The following is a 15,595-nucleotide window of genomic DNA, read 5'->3' as shown; positions in this document are numbered from 1 at the left end:
TTAAATCCCCACATGACTTGATGGTCATTCGTAGTCCTGTGGGTGTGGTAGAGTAGTTTACTTCAGGAAGCTTCAGACAGACATACAGTGTTCTCCGAGTTCCTCTAGCTACACTCATACTCTCGTTCATATTTATTCTCCTCTCACCTTTCAGTCCATGACATCAGTCAATCTCTCTCTCTCCCTCTCCCTGTCCCTGTCCCTCTCTCCCACCCTCTCCCTGTCCCTGTCTCTGTCCCTCTCTCCCTCTCCCTGACCCTGTCTCTGTCCCTCTCTCCCTCTCCCTGTCCCTGTCTCTGTCCCTCTCTCCCTCCCTCTCCCTGTCCCTGTCTCTGTCCCTCTCTCCCTCTCCCTGACCCTGTCTCTGTCCCTCTCTCCCTCTCCCTGTCCCTGTCTCTGTCCCTCTCTCTCTGTCTCTCTGTCTCTCTCTCTCTCCCTGTCCCTGTCCCACTCTCTCTGTCTCTCTCCCTCTCCCTGTCCCTGTCTCTGTCTCTCTCCCTCCCTCTCCCTGTCCCTGTCTCTGTCCCTCTCTCCCTCCCTCTCCCTGTCCCTGTCTCTGTCCCTCTCTCCCTCCCTCTCCCTGTCCCTGTCTCTGTCCCTCTCTCTCTCCCTGTCCCTGTCCCTCTCTCTCTGTCTCTCTCTGTCTCTCCCTGACCCTGTCTCTGTCTCTCTCTCCTTCTCCCTGTCCCTGTCTCTGTCTCTCTCCCTCCCTCTCCCTGTCCCTGTCTCTGTCCCTCTCTCTCTCCCTGTCCCTGTCCCTCTCTCTCTGTCTCTCTCCCTCTCCCTGTCCCTGTCTCTGTCCCTCTCTTTCTGTCTCTGTCTCTCTCTGTCTCTCCCTGACCCTGTCTCTGTCTCTCTCTCCCTGTCCCTGTCTCAGTCCCTCTCTCTCTCCCTCTCCCTGTCCCTGTCTCTGTCCCTCTCTCTCTGTCTCTCTCCCTGTCCCTGTCTCTGTCCCTCTCTCTCTGTCCCTCTCTCTCTCCCTCTCCCTGTCCCTGTCTCTGTCCCTCTCTCTCTCTCTCTCTCTCTCTGTCTCTCTTCCTCTCCCTGTCCCTGTCTCTGTCTCTGTCCCTCTCTCTCTGCCTCTCTCTCTCTCTCTCCCTGTCTCTCCCTGTCCCTGTCTCTCTCTCTCTCCCTGTCCCTGTCTCTGTCCCTCTCTCTCTGTCTCTCTCTCCCTCTCCCTGTCCCTGTCTCTGTCCCTCTCTCTCTGTCTCTCTCTCTCCCTGTCTCTGTCTCTGTCCCTCTCTCTCTGTCCCTCTCTCTCTCCCTCTCCCTGTCTCTGTCCCTCTCTCTCTGTCTCTCTCTGTCTCTCTTCCTCTCCCTGTCCCTGCCCATGTCCCTCTCTCTCTGTCTCTCTCTCTCTCTCCCTGTCTCTCCCTGTCCCTGTCTCTCTCTCTCTCTCTCCCTGTCCCTGTCTCTGTCCCTCTCTCTCTGTCTCTCTCTCCCTCTCCCTGTCCCTGTCTCTGTCCCTCTCTCTCTGTCTCTCTCTGTCTCTGTCTCTGTCCCTCTCTCTCTGTCTCTCTCTGTCTCTCTCTGTCTCTCTCCCTATCCCTGTCTCTGTCCCTCTCTCTCTGTCTCTCTCTGTCCCTCTCTCTCTCTCTCTCTCTCTCTCTCTCTCTCTCTCTCTCTCTCTCTCTCTCTCTGTCTCTCTCTCTCCCTGTCCCTGTCTCTGTCCCTCTCTCTCTGTCTCTCTCTGTCTCTCTCTCTCTCCCTCTCCCTGTCTCTGTCCCTCTCTCTCTGTCTCTCTCTGTCTCTCTGTCTCTCTCTCTCTCCCTTTCCCTGTCTCTGTCCCTCTCTCTGTCTCTCTCTCTCCCTGTCCCTGTCTCTGTCCCTCTCTCTCTGTCTCTCTGTCTCTCTCTCTCTCCCTGTCCCTGTCCCTCTCTCTCTGTCTCTCTCTCCGTCTCTCTGTCTCTCTCTCCGTCTCTCTCTGTCCCTCTCTCTCTCTCTCCCTCTCCCTGTCCCTGTCTCTGTCCCTCTCTCTCTGTCTCTCTCTCTCTCTGTCTCTCCCTGTCCCTGTCTCTGTCCCTCTCTCTCTGTCTCTCTCTCCCTCTCCCTGTCCCTGTCTCTGTCCCTCTCTCTCTGTCTCTCTCTGTCTCTCTCTCTCTCCCTTTCCCTGTCTCTGTCTCTCTCTCTCTCTCCCTTTCTCTCTCTTGTTCTCTCGTTCTCTCTCTTTCGCTCTCTCTCTGATCTTCATTTGAGCCAGTTTGCTACAGCAGGAAAATAATCTTGCAGCAACAGGAAATGTGAATTATTATGTGGATTAAAATGAATGGTCCGACATTTTAAAGTGGAAACTTTAGAAGCCTTTTTAAATCTCAAATACACTACAAGTTTGGTTTTCCTGCATTCTCAGCAACAAAAAAACGAATCAAATTAAGATTCTACATCTGTATTTACTGCCAGGAACCCTTTTTTAATGTGTTCTTATCCATTCTTGTTGTGTCCCTTGGGAGTAGCTACAAGGAGCTGGCAACGCCCAACAAACCTGGCTTATCCACTAACTGACTGCTACCTGACTGCCTGTTGTGGGCATGTGTTTTCTATCATTACCAGCATTCACTCGGCTGCATACCTTAGACTTTATAGTCATATCAGTCTTATTAGGTCATAAAACCCAGAGGCTGCTGGGGCAGATTTCTGGCGTTAAAGGGGCAATCTGCAGTTGCTACACCCATCTGATGGGGATTTAAGAATCAATTAAATGTAACCATTGATTCTTGAAGAATACAACTCAAAAATGCCTCATGAGCTTAGTTCAACTGTCGTACCCCATCAGAACCCAACATATAAGCTTGTTTTACTCCAATGTTTGTAAACAAAGAAAACAAACACTGTATAGCCTCAAAACATGGTTAAGTCTAGAATTGTTATATGATGGATGGTCAGTCCTTGCATCCATAGCTCTGTCTATTCATTTGAGAGTGGTTACATTTCTCCAGCCCCATCTCTCAGCTTTTACCAAAACAGGGGGCAGGGAAAACACTTTGTTACTGTTTCAACTGCTGATTGCTGCTTTAAATTCTTCTCTAAATCAAAGTTGTTTTCTACCTACTGTGGTTTCTTTGGATTCAGCAGGATTCACTGGGTTGTAATGGCAACACATCAGTTACATAAAACCTATTTTGTCAATCTAGAAAATGGGAATTATAGGGAGGAGACCAACTTGTGCCTTCTTGTTTAAGGTTTGTTGTTAAAGTCAGTGGTTCAATTGAACAGAAAGTATGCCTACTGTACGCCTACTGTACATGCTGGGACAGAACAGCCTAGTATTTCCCTTAAGCCAGGTTGTGCCAGCAAAGGATCAAAGTATTTGCACCTGGCCTGATGTCAGAATTGTATAACACTTTTACTGAGTACATAAACCAAAGCAACATGGCTTCTTATCCCCAATATCCCCAACAGTAAAGGGGCTGGATATACCCTGCTCTCCATTCATGCAGGCACCTCCATCGTCTGTCCTCAGTATCTGGTGTGGCCACCAGCTTCATTAAGTACTTCAGTGCATCTCCTCCTCATGGACTGCACCAGATTTGCCAGTTCTGCTGTGAGATGTTACCCCACTCTTCCAACAAGGCACCTGGAAGTTCCCAGACATTTCTGGGGGGAATGGCCCTAGCCCTCACCCTCCGATCCAACAGGTCCCAGATGTGCTCAATGGGATTCAGATCCGGGCTCTTCTCTGGCCATGGCAGAACACTAACATTCCTGTCTTGCAGAAAATCCTGCACAGAACGAGCAGTATGGCTGGTTGCATTGTCATGCTGGAGGGTCATGTCAGGATGAGCCTGCAGGAAGTGTACCACATGAGGGAGGAGGATGTCTTCCCTGTAATGCACAGCATTGAGATTGCCTGCAATGACAACAAGCTCAGTCCGATGATGCTGTGACACACTGCCCCAGACCTTGACGGACCCTCCACCTCCAAATCGATCCCGCTCCAGAGTACAGGCCTCGGTGTAATGCTCATTCCTTCAATGATAAACGCGAATCCGACCATCACCCCTGGTGAGACAAAACCGCGACTCGTCAGTGAAGACCACTTTTTGCCAGTTCTGTCTGGTTCAGCGACGGTGGGTTTGTGCCCATAGACGACGTTGTTGTCGGTGATGTCTGGTGAGGACCTACCTTACAACAGGCCTACAAGCCCTCAGTCCAGCCTCTCTTAGCCTATTGCGGACAGTCTGAGCACTGATGGAGGGATTGTGCGTTCCTGGTGTAACTCGGACAGTTATTGTTGCCATCCTGTACCTGTCCCGCAGGTGTGATGTTCGGATGTACTGATCCTATGCAGGTGTTGTTACACCTGGTCTGCCACTGCGAAGATGATCAGCTGTCCGTCCTGTCTCCCTGTACTGCTGTCTTAGAAGTCTCACAGTACGGACATTGCAATTTATTGCCCTGGCCACATCTGCAGTCCTCATGCCTCCTTGCAGCATGCCTAAGGCACGTTCACACAGATGAGCATCTTTCTTTTGTTTTTTTTCAGTCAGTAGAAAGGCCTCTTTAGTGTCCTAAGTTTTCATAACTGTGACCTTACTTGCCTACCGTCTGTATCCTGTTAGTCTTAACGACCGTTCCACAGGTGCATGTTCATTAATTGTTTATGGTTCAATGAACAAGCATGGGAAACAGTGTTTAAACCCTTTACAATGAAGATCTGTGAAGTTATTTTGATTTATACAAATTATCTTTGAAAGACGGTCCTGAAAAAGGGACGTTTCTTTTTTTGCTGAGCATATTGCACTTTTTCTGAGTACACAAGGCAAATGTTCTTGAATCTGGCTTTAATCACATGATATCATTGCAGAAGAAATTCAAGAAGACAGAAGCTGTCCCACCTGAGAATGAATTATTCTAAAACCTCTCCTATAAATATCTCAATGGTTTACTGTAACCTTTCATGTCTAAGCCATTGTCCTGGCAACTGTAGCCCTAAACTCAATGCATTAGAAAAATTCTATCAACTTTATTGTATACACTAATTATTTTCTGTGATGCTACATTTGGAAGATTTGCATCACTAGCTAAGTTTCCATCCAATTGACGACAGATTTTCATGTGAATATTGTAAGATCTGCATAAATAAAATCTGATCATTCTCCCAACAGTGTGTTTCCACCAAACTGACTTATTGCCGATCAAAATCAGTGCGTGATGACATAGAGCACAAAAATGTCCTCTTTTGTTTAAGTTTTCATGTACTGAATGAAAATCGAATGTTCAGTGTGTTTCCATTGCATTTTCAACTTTAACTGTTGTGTTAAATAGCAAATGTGCCTTGCTCTGGTCATAGCTGCAGGACGTAGTGGTGCTGAGGGTGCTGCAGCATCCCCTGAAAAGTTTGAATCAACAAATATATTATTAGAAATAAAATATACATTTAATCTTTTCACAAAAGTAGTGCACTGGGCCTTTACTAGTCCTGTATTAGAGGACCAATATAGCACGGGTAAATACTTTTTATAGGTATCACTTTATTCGCATAAAAACTGTGTATGAAAACATGGTTACTGGCAGACAAGAATGTGCCCTTTAGACAAGAAATGAATCCAATATCCGATTCAGTAACGGGAATGTGTCATTTAATAACCTGTAAATGTTTTCTGTCAAAACTAATACTACTAACAATTGGTAGCTCAGACCACTAGGTGTGTTGTGACAGTATGCATTCTACAGAGAGCATTTCAAATCAGTTGTACCCTGACCTACAGTCAGTATATTGCTTCCTGTTTTGGCTGTAAAAACCAACGTGTTTGTGTTGTTTAAGTGAGTTGTCTCCCACTGGCTGAACAGTGCCTCTACTCCAAGCAGCCTCTGAAGCTTAGTAGGTTTTGGATCTAGTGCCTCTGACCATCAGACCCCAGGGGGGATGGATGATGCCATGTGCCTGCCATGTGTGCCGACCCAAAAGCCTTTTGTACCAGCACTCTGTCTATAATATACATCAAAGCTCTGTCCAAGAACCAGTGGAAAGAACAGAGAATGAGATAATACAAAAGCAGCCATCTTTGGCCATTTGACAGGTCATCTAGCCAGCCTAGCTGTACACAAAAGGGTATGGGCCCTGAGTCTGTCATGCAAGCATTAGCAGCAGGGCTGCTGGAAAGCGTGTGGCAAGATGGCCACACCACTTTTGATTTAGTTTAATAAAACATAATGATGCAAAGCATTAACAGGGGCAAAGTGATGTTTTTTTTTACAGATTTGCCTCATGATTTGTCAACTCACGCTCTGTCCTTCACATCGGAGTGCTGCTGCAGGCTCTTTGTGTGTCTTGACCAATCAGATTAACGGAACTGCAGGTCGTGCACAACATACAAAGCTCAAGCCGCGCTCTCCACTTTCCTCTGGTATTTACTTAGTAAGCGTGATAACACATCACTCCTGACAGACAAACACAAGCAAAAACTTTTGCATAAACGTAGCAGCCTATTAAACCTAAACTTTAGCAATCTGACATGCTGTAGGGACCTATTGCCAGTGGTGTGAGGTTCTTAAGTAAAAATACTTTAAAGTACTACTTAAGTCTTTACTATTAATATTTTTTTTTACTACTTTTACTTCACTACATTCCTAAAGAAATGTGACGATCGTCGTAAGGAGTAGACCAAGGTGCAGCGTGCTCATGATACATATTTATTATTATACTCAGAACACTAATACGAAACAATAAACAAAGAAACACGACCGTCACGTTCTGCAGGCTTCACTGAGCAATACAAAAATAAGATCCCACAACACCAGGTGGAAAAAAAACCCTACTTAAGTATGATCTCCAATTAGAGACGAGGACCAGCTGCCTCTAATTGGAGATCATCCCAAACAAAAGCAACATAGAAATACAAAACTAGGAACATGAACATAGAAATAGAAAACATAGAAAAACACCCCCTGTCACGCCCTGACCTACTCTACCATAGAAAATAACATCTTACTATGGTCAGGACGTGACAAGAAAATAATGTACTTTTTACTCCAAACATTTTCCCCGACACACAAAAGTACTCGTTACATTTTGAAGGCTTAGCAGGACAGGAAAATGGTCCAACTAACACACTTATCAAGAGCACTTATCAAGAGAACATCCCTGGTCATCCCTACCGCCTCTGATCTGGCAGACTCACTAAACACAAATGCTTCATTTGTAAATGAAGTCCAAGTGTTGGAGTGTGGCCCTGGCTATCTAAAAAAAACTTGTTACAGTCTGGTTTGCTTAATATAAGGAATAACAAATCATTTATACTTGCAGTTCCTGCACCTAAATATAAACAGTACACACAAAATGAGTACCGGGTACTAACGTTTGTCTAAGTCCCATTTGGCTCAGTTGGTAGAGCATGGCACTTGCAACACCAGGGCTATGGGTTTGATTCCTGCAGGGAACAAGTATGTACAAGTATGCACCACTATTGTCAGTTGATCTGTATAAGAGTGTCTGCTAATTTACAAGAAAAAAAGTCAAGCACTTCCCACACCAATTCACTGATATATAGGGTGTGGTGTTTTGTGTGTCCAAGTGCAGTCTATTTTCCCCTTTTTAACACGTGAAGAACTCTGCTCCCTGGGTGAACTGCCTGTCTGTACTACAGTCCCTCATGAAAGCCTCTCCACTATATCAACTATAAGGTTTTCCATTATTGTTCCTGTATGAGAGCGACCTCCACCATAGCATTTTTGTAGGATCTTGTTGTCAAATGGGTAACAGCCAATCGGATAAGAAAAATAAAGATAATCTTGTTTACATTGTGGGAGGCAACCCGTCTGCCTAGGGAGACTAGTCTAGTATAACTGAAGTCACTGTTTAATGCTGTTGAATAAAGAATGAAGGAACAACTTATATTTTATATTTACAAAGTCACTTTTATCAACACATTCTCACAGAATTATTTGACATTTGTAAAGAGATTAAAGCACATTACAAGATGTTCATAGCCACCAGCTGGTTATTTCTTAGATTTATCACATCTCAGATATAATGTTACCAAGGGAGATACAGTTCTAAAGTGTTCCCGTGACAACCACTGACAACACTAGACTTACATCAAAACATCAAAGGAGAAGCAGCTTTAAGGCACCTATTATTTTCCATTCAAACCAAGAAATGTACCGTATCTGCTCTGGGGCAACAAATACTATACAGTGTATTTTCCACTGAAGTCATATAGAGGACATGGACTTCCATTCCAAATGGCACCCTATTTCCTACATATTGCACTACTTTTGACCAGAGCCCTATGGGCCTTGTATTTGAACCTAGAACTGGGTTCAAATACTATTTCAAATAGCTCAATTACTTTCACATACATTTTGAAGTAAATATTCAAATGTTTTTGTTGTTGGGGGGGACAAGTAGTTCAAATATGGAATGTATTTGGAAATACACTTGGAAAGTATTTGCATGTATTTGAAAATACTTAAATACACTGACACAAATATACTCCCATGCATTTAACCCAGTTATCTAAAAATAATATTTGAAATAAGTATTAGAAAATATTTTCAAATACTTCCAATAGAAGTAGTTGATTAGGGCCACATTATTTGAAAATACTCAAATACACATAAAATAAGTATTTAAATAACAAATACACGTCTCCACACAGTAGAGTATAGAAGTTGGCATGTTCATGTGGTCAGGGGGGTTGGTGCTTAACGTCAACCTGCTCTTTACTGCAATTTGAATCCATCTGGCCCTCTCATTAAGGTATATTTAAACAGCAGGAGAGAAAAGGGAACGCGGGCATTCCCAAAGCATTACTGTACTTTCTCCACCACCAGGTCAACGGTCAGGGGAGGAAAACTGTTGATGGAGACGATACCTACTTCCGTGTGAAAGGATGTACCCATTACCAGCTCAGCTGTAACATTTACAATACATAATGACATGTTGGGGGTCAGAGAACTCTCCTTTCTGTAATCCTTTCGCAAATCACAATTTCCAATAAACAATGTGTCGTGGAATTATTCTAATCAAAAGGAGACTTTTAGATTTCTTAAAAACAATCAAACTTCATTATTTAATTACTGCAGTAATGGAGCTTGTCAACGACCCTCCCGTAGGTGATTTGTTGAGAGTCCAACCAGCAGGACTAATCCACAGCATTTTATATCAAAGTCCATCCTCCAGGATGTTCATGACAAATCACAGATGAGAGAATTTATACAAAGGTACATTTTGCTCTCATGCAACAGACATTAAGATTTACATGGCACCAAATATTGGTCTCTAGTTCATTTACTGCTTGCTTATACAGAAATACTAATGCAACATAGACACTAGGTCCTTTCCTTAAATAAACTGGAGATTGGGTCTCCCTGGTACTGACCGACAGGCACACAGACACTAATCATGGAATGGAATGCTGTCTTATCACCAAGTCATCGTAAATCTAATGTCAACGTTAAATCTCAGAGGCTTCTCTCTCTTCACACAGACACATGAGAGTTCTAAGAAACCCATTCTGTTGCCTCTAAGAAAAACAGAGTGTGAATACTAATATAGGAAATGCATTCTGATATAAAAGTAATGTGATTAACATAATGTAATTCTATGACAAATGCTAATGGCTTTAAGCCAGTCCCTCATTCCTTTTCTTAACACTAATTATTCAATATTAAAGCCTAAAACCTCGACACCAGTCTCTCCTAAAACAACAAACGACATGGAGCAGTAAACAGAACCCTCCTGCTGGGAGCTGGGACATTTCCGTGCCGCAGGGTAATACCGGGTTCCAGTCTGACTACCTCTGCGACTTCTATGTCTGTATGTACACACGCACTTTTATTGAAATAAATTAACAATAACCTGGGAAATACCAGGCTCCATAAATAAAACATCAATCTGTCTAGGTAGCCTGGTGGGTAGGAGCATTGGGCCAGTAACTGAAAAGTTGCTGGATCAAATCACAGAGCTGACAAGGTGAAAATCTGTTGTTCTTCCCCTGAGCAAGGCAATTAACCCACTATTCCCCGGGTGCCGATGAAATGGATGTTGATTAAGGCAGCCCCCTGTACCTCTCTGATTCAGAGGGGTTGGGCTAAATGTGGAAGACACATTTCAGTTGAACGCATTCAGTTGTACAACTGACTAGGTATCTTCCTTACCTCTGTGGCTTCTATGTCTGGAAGTACACAAACACACACAAAAAAAACCGCATTATACTTTTAGAAATCTTAATTAAAATAATAACCTACACTTATCAAACTTTTACTTATGAATTGTATCGTATTCTATTTTACTACTACTTCTACAAAATAAATCCATTTCACAGGAAGCTGTAGCCAACTCCAACATGGTTTCCAGGTTCTCTCTTTATCAGAAAAAAGCAACTGGTTTCCTGAGCTTACACACTGCTTGTAAAACTCCACCTTGCACCTCATCTCTATGTGCTTGTGGAACAGTCATTGTTTCTCCTGCTCAGGCAGGTGCCAGTTGTTGTGGCGAAAGCTGGCCATGTTTAGGGACCGGGACTTCCAGTACTACTCACAGTGCAATATCTCTTGAGAAACTTGGGAGGACTTGACCTAAATTCACACATAAAAGGAGTTCTCGTCACGGTTGTCGAAAGGAGGAGCAGACCAAAGTGCAGCGTGTGTCGTTCCACATTTTATTTACACTGTGAAACTATGCAATACATATAAATAAACTGAATAACAAACCGTGACGCAGAGTTAACAAACAGGTACTCAAAAACAATCTCCCACAAACCCAGGTGAAAAAAACCCCTACTTAAGTATGATCTCCAATTAGAGACAACGAGGACCTGCTGCCTCTAATTGGAGATCATCCCAAACAAAACCCAACATAGAAATACCAAACTAGAACCTGATAACATAGAAATAGAAAACATAGAATAGAACAAAGAACTACAAATCTCAAATGCCCACCCAAATCACAACCTGACCTAACCAAAATAGAGAAACAAAACGTCTCTCTCAGGTCAGGACGTGACAGTTCTAGATGCACCTAAAAGCATTCTAAGCAAGGAATGTTGAGAAACACACCAAATTCAGCAATGAACCCAAAGGCTGGTGAGACTACACTATCTGATTCTTACCATTGATGATGATATTTCATAGTCTTGCAGAAAGACACTGATGTACCTGTGCCATCCATGGTATGGAGTGGTGAAATTGCTGGATACTGAAGCTCATGTTGAAAAATGTATAATCTTGGATATAGCAGAAACAAGTCGCAAGTATAGCGTTGGGGTTGTTGACACCAAAACGGAGTTACAAATCAATATTGCCTATCCCAAGCATTTTTTTAATGATCTGTATAATGAAAGCACTGTACAAAATAAATATATTATTTGTATTATATGGAGCAACAAAAAAAGGGTCAAGGGAAGCCAGTTTGGATTTGGCTTCACACCAATCACATCACATTAGAAGCTCTAAGACCAGGTTGAGAAGCAAAAAGTCAACTTGAATTGTTGCATGTCGTCCTCCCATGGCTAGCTAGCTAGCTAAAATCACCCCTTTCCTAAATTATCCATGGATGGAGATAGGGAGTTGAACTTGTGGTTTTATTTAATTCTCCATAAAGTTCAATGATTATAATGCCGATTCTGATCCAACCATAAATCCATACATTGTGCGCCTGGCCTGAGAAGATGGAAGTTCAATATGCAGCTAACATTAGGCTAATGTTAACTAGCTGGCCTGGCGCATTGTTGCCCATGAAAGGAAGTTAGGCTAGCAAGAAAACATTTTAGCCAGGTAGCCAAGGACAACAAAAACTAAAAGCGTGTATTACAGAGTCATAGACCATTTAGGCAACATGAAAGAGGATGGCATTGGCATTTCTCTACAAGTAGGGTGAGTCAACATGTTCTTTTTACTTGCATGCACACATGCGCACACACACAGAAATCAGTACCTGTCACGTCCTAACCAGTAAAGGGGTTATTTTTTATTGTAGTTTGGTCAGGACGTGGCAGAGGGGTGTTTGTTTTATGTGGTTCGGGGTTTGTTGGGATATGTGGTTATGTAGAGGGGTGTTTGTTTAGAGTATTCTGGGGTTTTTGGTTATGTTCTATGTTTTAAATTTCTATGATCTGTCTATGTTGTGTATTTCTTTGTGTTGGCCTGGTATGGCTCTCAATCAGGAACAGCTGTACATTGTTGTTGCTGATTGGGAGTCATACTTAGGTAGCCCTGTTTTCACATGTCCCTGGTGGGAAGTTGTTTTTGCACTGCTGTGTTTAGCCTGCAAGACTGTCAAGCTGTCGTTAGTTTTCTTGTTTTGTTATTTAAGTGTTCAATAAAATTTTAATATGAGCACTCAACCCGCTGCGCCTTGGTCTACTACATACGACGGCCGTTACAGTACCATGGACAGGCACATCATATATAGTTTACGTTGATTGGACTAAATCGTTTTTGGTATCTTTAATTTGTCACTGTATTACACTAAGCATAGGTGATTAGATGATGTAGAAACGGTGCTGGAATAGTGGAGGCAGCTCCTGTTTTCTTTGCGACCTGCGGTAACTCTCCATGGTTCTAAATCAATAGTTGTTTAGTAGTCTGAAAATGTTGGTAACATTACCTTTCTTGACCATGCTGTAGTTTATGTAGCTGTTTGTTACATTCAATATGTTTTATGGACTTCACTGGACAGATCTTTCTCTCAGGCTTTGTGATGAAACAAAGGTGTGGTTGAAATTATTCTGCCACTGTGTCTTCTTATTGTCGAGGCCTTGGCCTATATATCATGGTGTCAAGGCATATGAACTAACAGGTTATAGAGCAAACAACACAATTATCACAACACATAGGTTGTAAAATGCCTTTTTTTCCCCCTAGCTTGGCTTCCCTGGTGATTTTACCCACGCACCACTACTGTTTGCCACAGCAATTTTCAATCAGTTTGATTCAGTTTAATAAATTATAACGACGCAAAATGTTAAGAGGGCCAAAGTGCTGTTTTTTTAGACAGACTTGCCTCATGATTTGTCACCTTGCGCACATTCTCTGTCCTTTACATCTGAGTGCTGCTGCGGGATTTTTGTGTCTTGAACAATCAGATTCACAGAAATTGCAGATCGTGCGGCCAGGGCACCACGCACAAAGCTGAAGGCGCGCTCAACACTTTGTCAGATATTTATTTAGCAAGCGTGATAACACATCACTGCCCACAGACACAAGCAAAAACTCACATAAACTTACATAAATGTAACAGCCTATACGCCTTATCATTAGCGATCTGACATGCTGTATTGCATGGAAATGAGACAATTTCTTCAGACTAATCAACTGTAGGCATACTAACAACAGCAGCTGCATATTCTAGCACAGGGCTGCCCAACCCTCTTCCTGGAGATCTACCTTCCTGCAGGTTTTCAGTCCAACCCTAATTTAACACACCTGATTATTTTTATTAGCTGCTCAACAAGACCTTAACTAGCTGAATCATAAATGCTAAATTAGGGTTGGACTGAAAACCTACAGGAAGGTAGATCTCCAGGAAGAGGGTTGGGCAGCCCTGTGCTAGCACTTCTAGCTGCTACCGGATTTCCCAAACTAGGTCCCGTTTTTTCCGTAGCACAACACAGCTGATAAAAAAAAAACAAAGCTTGATAATGAGTTGGTTAGTTGAATATGCTGTGTAGTGCTAGGGCAAAAAACTAAAAGTTAACACAGTAGCTGACATAGACTGATTTCATGTTTTATTAGTTCTACAGTAGCATAGGGCAGGATTACACGATGCAAACATGCACTAAGCAAGCCCTGTGAGTTTTATTGTCCAATCATGCCTTCTCTGTGTCTGTGTATAATAACCTCCCTAGTCCTTTCTTTAAAACATAATTCATATGAACAAGTACAAGATTGCTGCGGTTTGACAGGGTTTTCATCCTCCCCAAGGGCAGTTTTTTAAAAACCATGTAACCTGATTAGAAAAACTCTGGTCCTATCTAAGCCCATATTAAACCTTTTTAAAACAGATTAATCACGTCATACCATATAAGGTCCAGAGTTTCACCTGGTTAGGTTACCACATAAAACTATGGACCCCCAGATTCTTTTTTCTCACACCACTCTGGGGACTTGTGGTGCCACCTCTGGTAGGAACTGTTATTAATAGCCTGGTCCCAGACCTGTTTGAGCTTTTCTCTATCTACTTCACTGTCATTGTTTGTCATGATGATTCCATAAGAAGTTTGCAAGAGAGCAAAAACAGACTGACACAAAAGCTAGTGGATTACAGACTGGCACCCAGGCTATGTAATTACCACTTTGTGTCAATCATCCACAAAACACCAACAAGTCAACTCCACAGACCTTGTATTGTTGTTAAACATATATTAACTCCTCAGGTTATCACCTAAAAAAAGTGTCTTATAATATTTACAGATGTAATCCACTTTTTTTTATACAGTATGCATAAGGGACTGTCAGAAGAACAGTTACAGTACTGTAGCAGTCCGTAATTAAATTCTGAAAAATAAAGTGCATTAATAGAGCCCAACTGATATATCGTTACACTGATGTTATCGGCCGATATTGGCCTTACAGCGATATATTGATATCTGACGATAATTCTGCTGATATTCGATAAATAGGATAACAAAAATGTTTAACTTTATTATTACGGTTAGGAGGCTCAAACACGAGGTTTACCAGAGGATAGCCGGAAATCACTTTCTCAGCAAAACCTCTCACAGACCTAGTCTGGTTCCAAATCTGCATGTGCTTCAGGCAAGAGAACAGAGCTGTGAAGTCATGAAGGAGTGACTGCTCAGCTGCAGTGTTATCCCCGTAAAACCCAGGTGTTATTATTTGACTGTGCGTGCATGTTTGTTTTCATGTTGTGTTCCTAAGGAATCTGTATGTGGGTTTGGGTGTGTGTTCATGCATGTTCAATCATGTAGTGTTCCTAGGTATGATTGATGCTTGTACTCAAGAGTTTCTATATCATTAGCACCTATACTGCCGCCTCAGGAAAAACTGTCAGGAAAATAGTTTAGATTGATAATAGATAAAAAATAGATACGATTTATGAAATTGTGAAATAATTCATGGCTGCTATCAATACCAGGTCAGGTAGCCTAGTGGTTAGAGCAGTGGTCGGGTTGATAGTTTAAATCCCAGAGCAGACAAGGTGAAAAATCTGTCAATGTGCTCAAGCAAGGCACCAGGGTCACTGTTGATAATGGCAGACCATGACCCCACTCTCCCAGGATGTCTCAGGAAGTTGGGATTACATGCTGTGAAAATAGGACAAATGTAAGCACCCACCAAATTATTAATATATAGGTAATCATGATTATTGGCATCATAACAATGATAGTCAGAGGAGTTGGATTGCAAGTTCCAACAGAATCATACTCACAATAGCCATGTTTTTCCCTAGGCGGCATAGAAACGTTTGAGAATTTGGAACTAGACGTTCATATACTTTTTGAGGGCGTTACAGCATGTCATCACACCCACAAGTGGTGAGAGCCTGCCATAACTGTTATTGCCATCATCTATATTTACAGTACCAGTCAAAAGTTTGGACACACCTACTCATTCAAGGGTTTTTCTTTTTTTACTATATTCTACATTGTAGAATAATAGAGAAGACATCAAAACTATGAAATAATGCATA

General features: G+C 42.6%; 1 pseudogene; it reads right to left on the bottom strand.

Annotated features, from left to right (window-relative positions):
• Positions 1 to 393: 393 nt before the first annotated feature.
• Positions 394 to 1,854, bottom strand: LOC115164930 (RNA-binding protein 25 pseudogene; annotated as a pseudogene).
• Between the last annotated feature and the right edge of the window lie 13,741 nt (positions 1,855 to 15,595).

The sequence above is a fragment of the Salmo trutta genome, chromosome 27 (assembly GCF_901001165.1).
Source record: "Salmo trutta chromosome 27, fSalTru1.1, whole genome shotgun sequence".
Taxonomy (NCBI): Eukaryota; Metazoa; Chordata; class Actinopteri; order Salmoniformes; family Salmonidae; genus Salmo; species Salmo trutta.
Note: the sequence above shows the minus strand (reverse complement) of the source record. Positions and strands in the feature narration are given on the sequence as shown.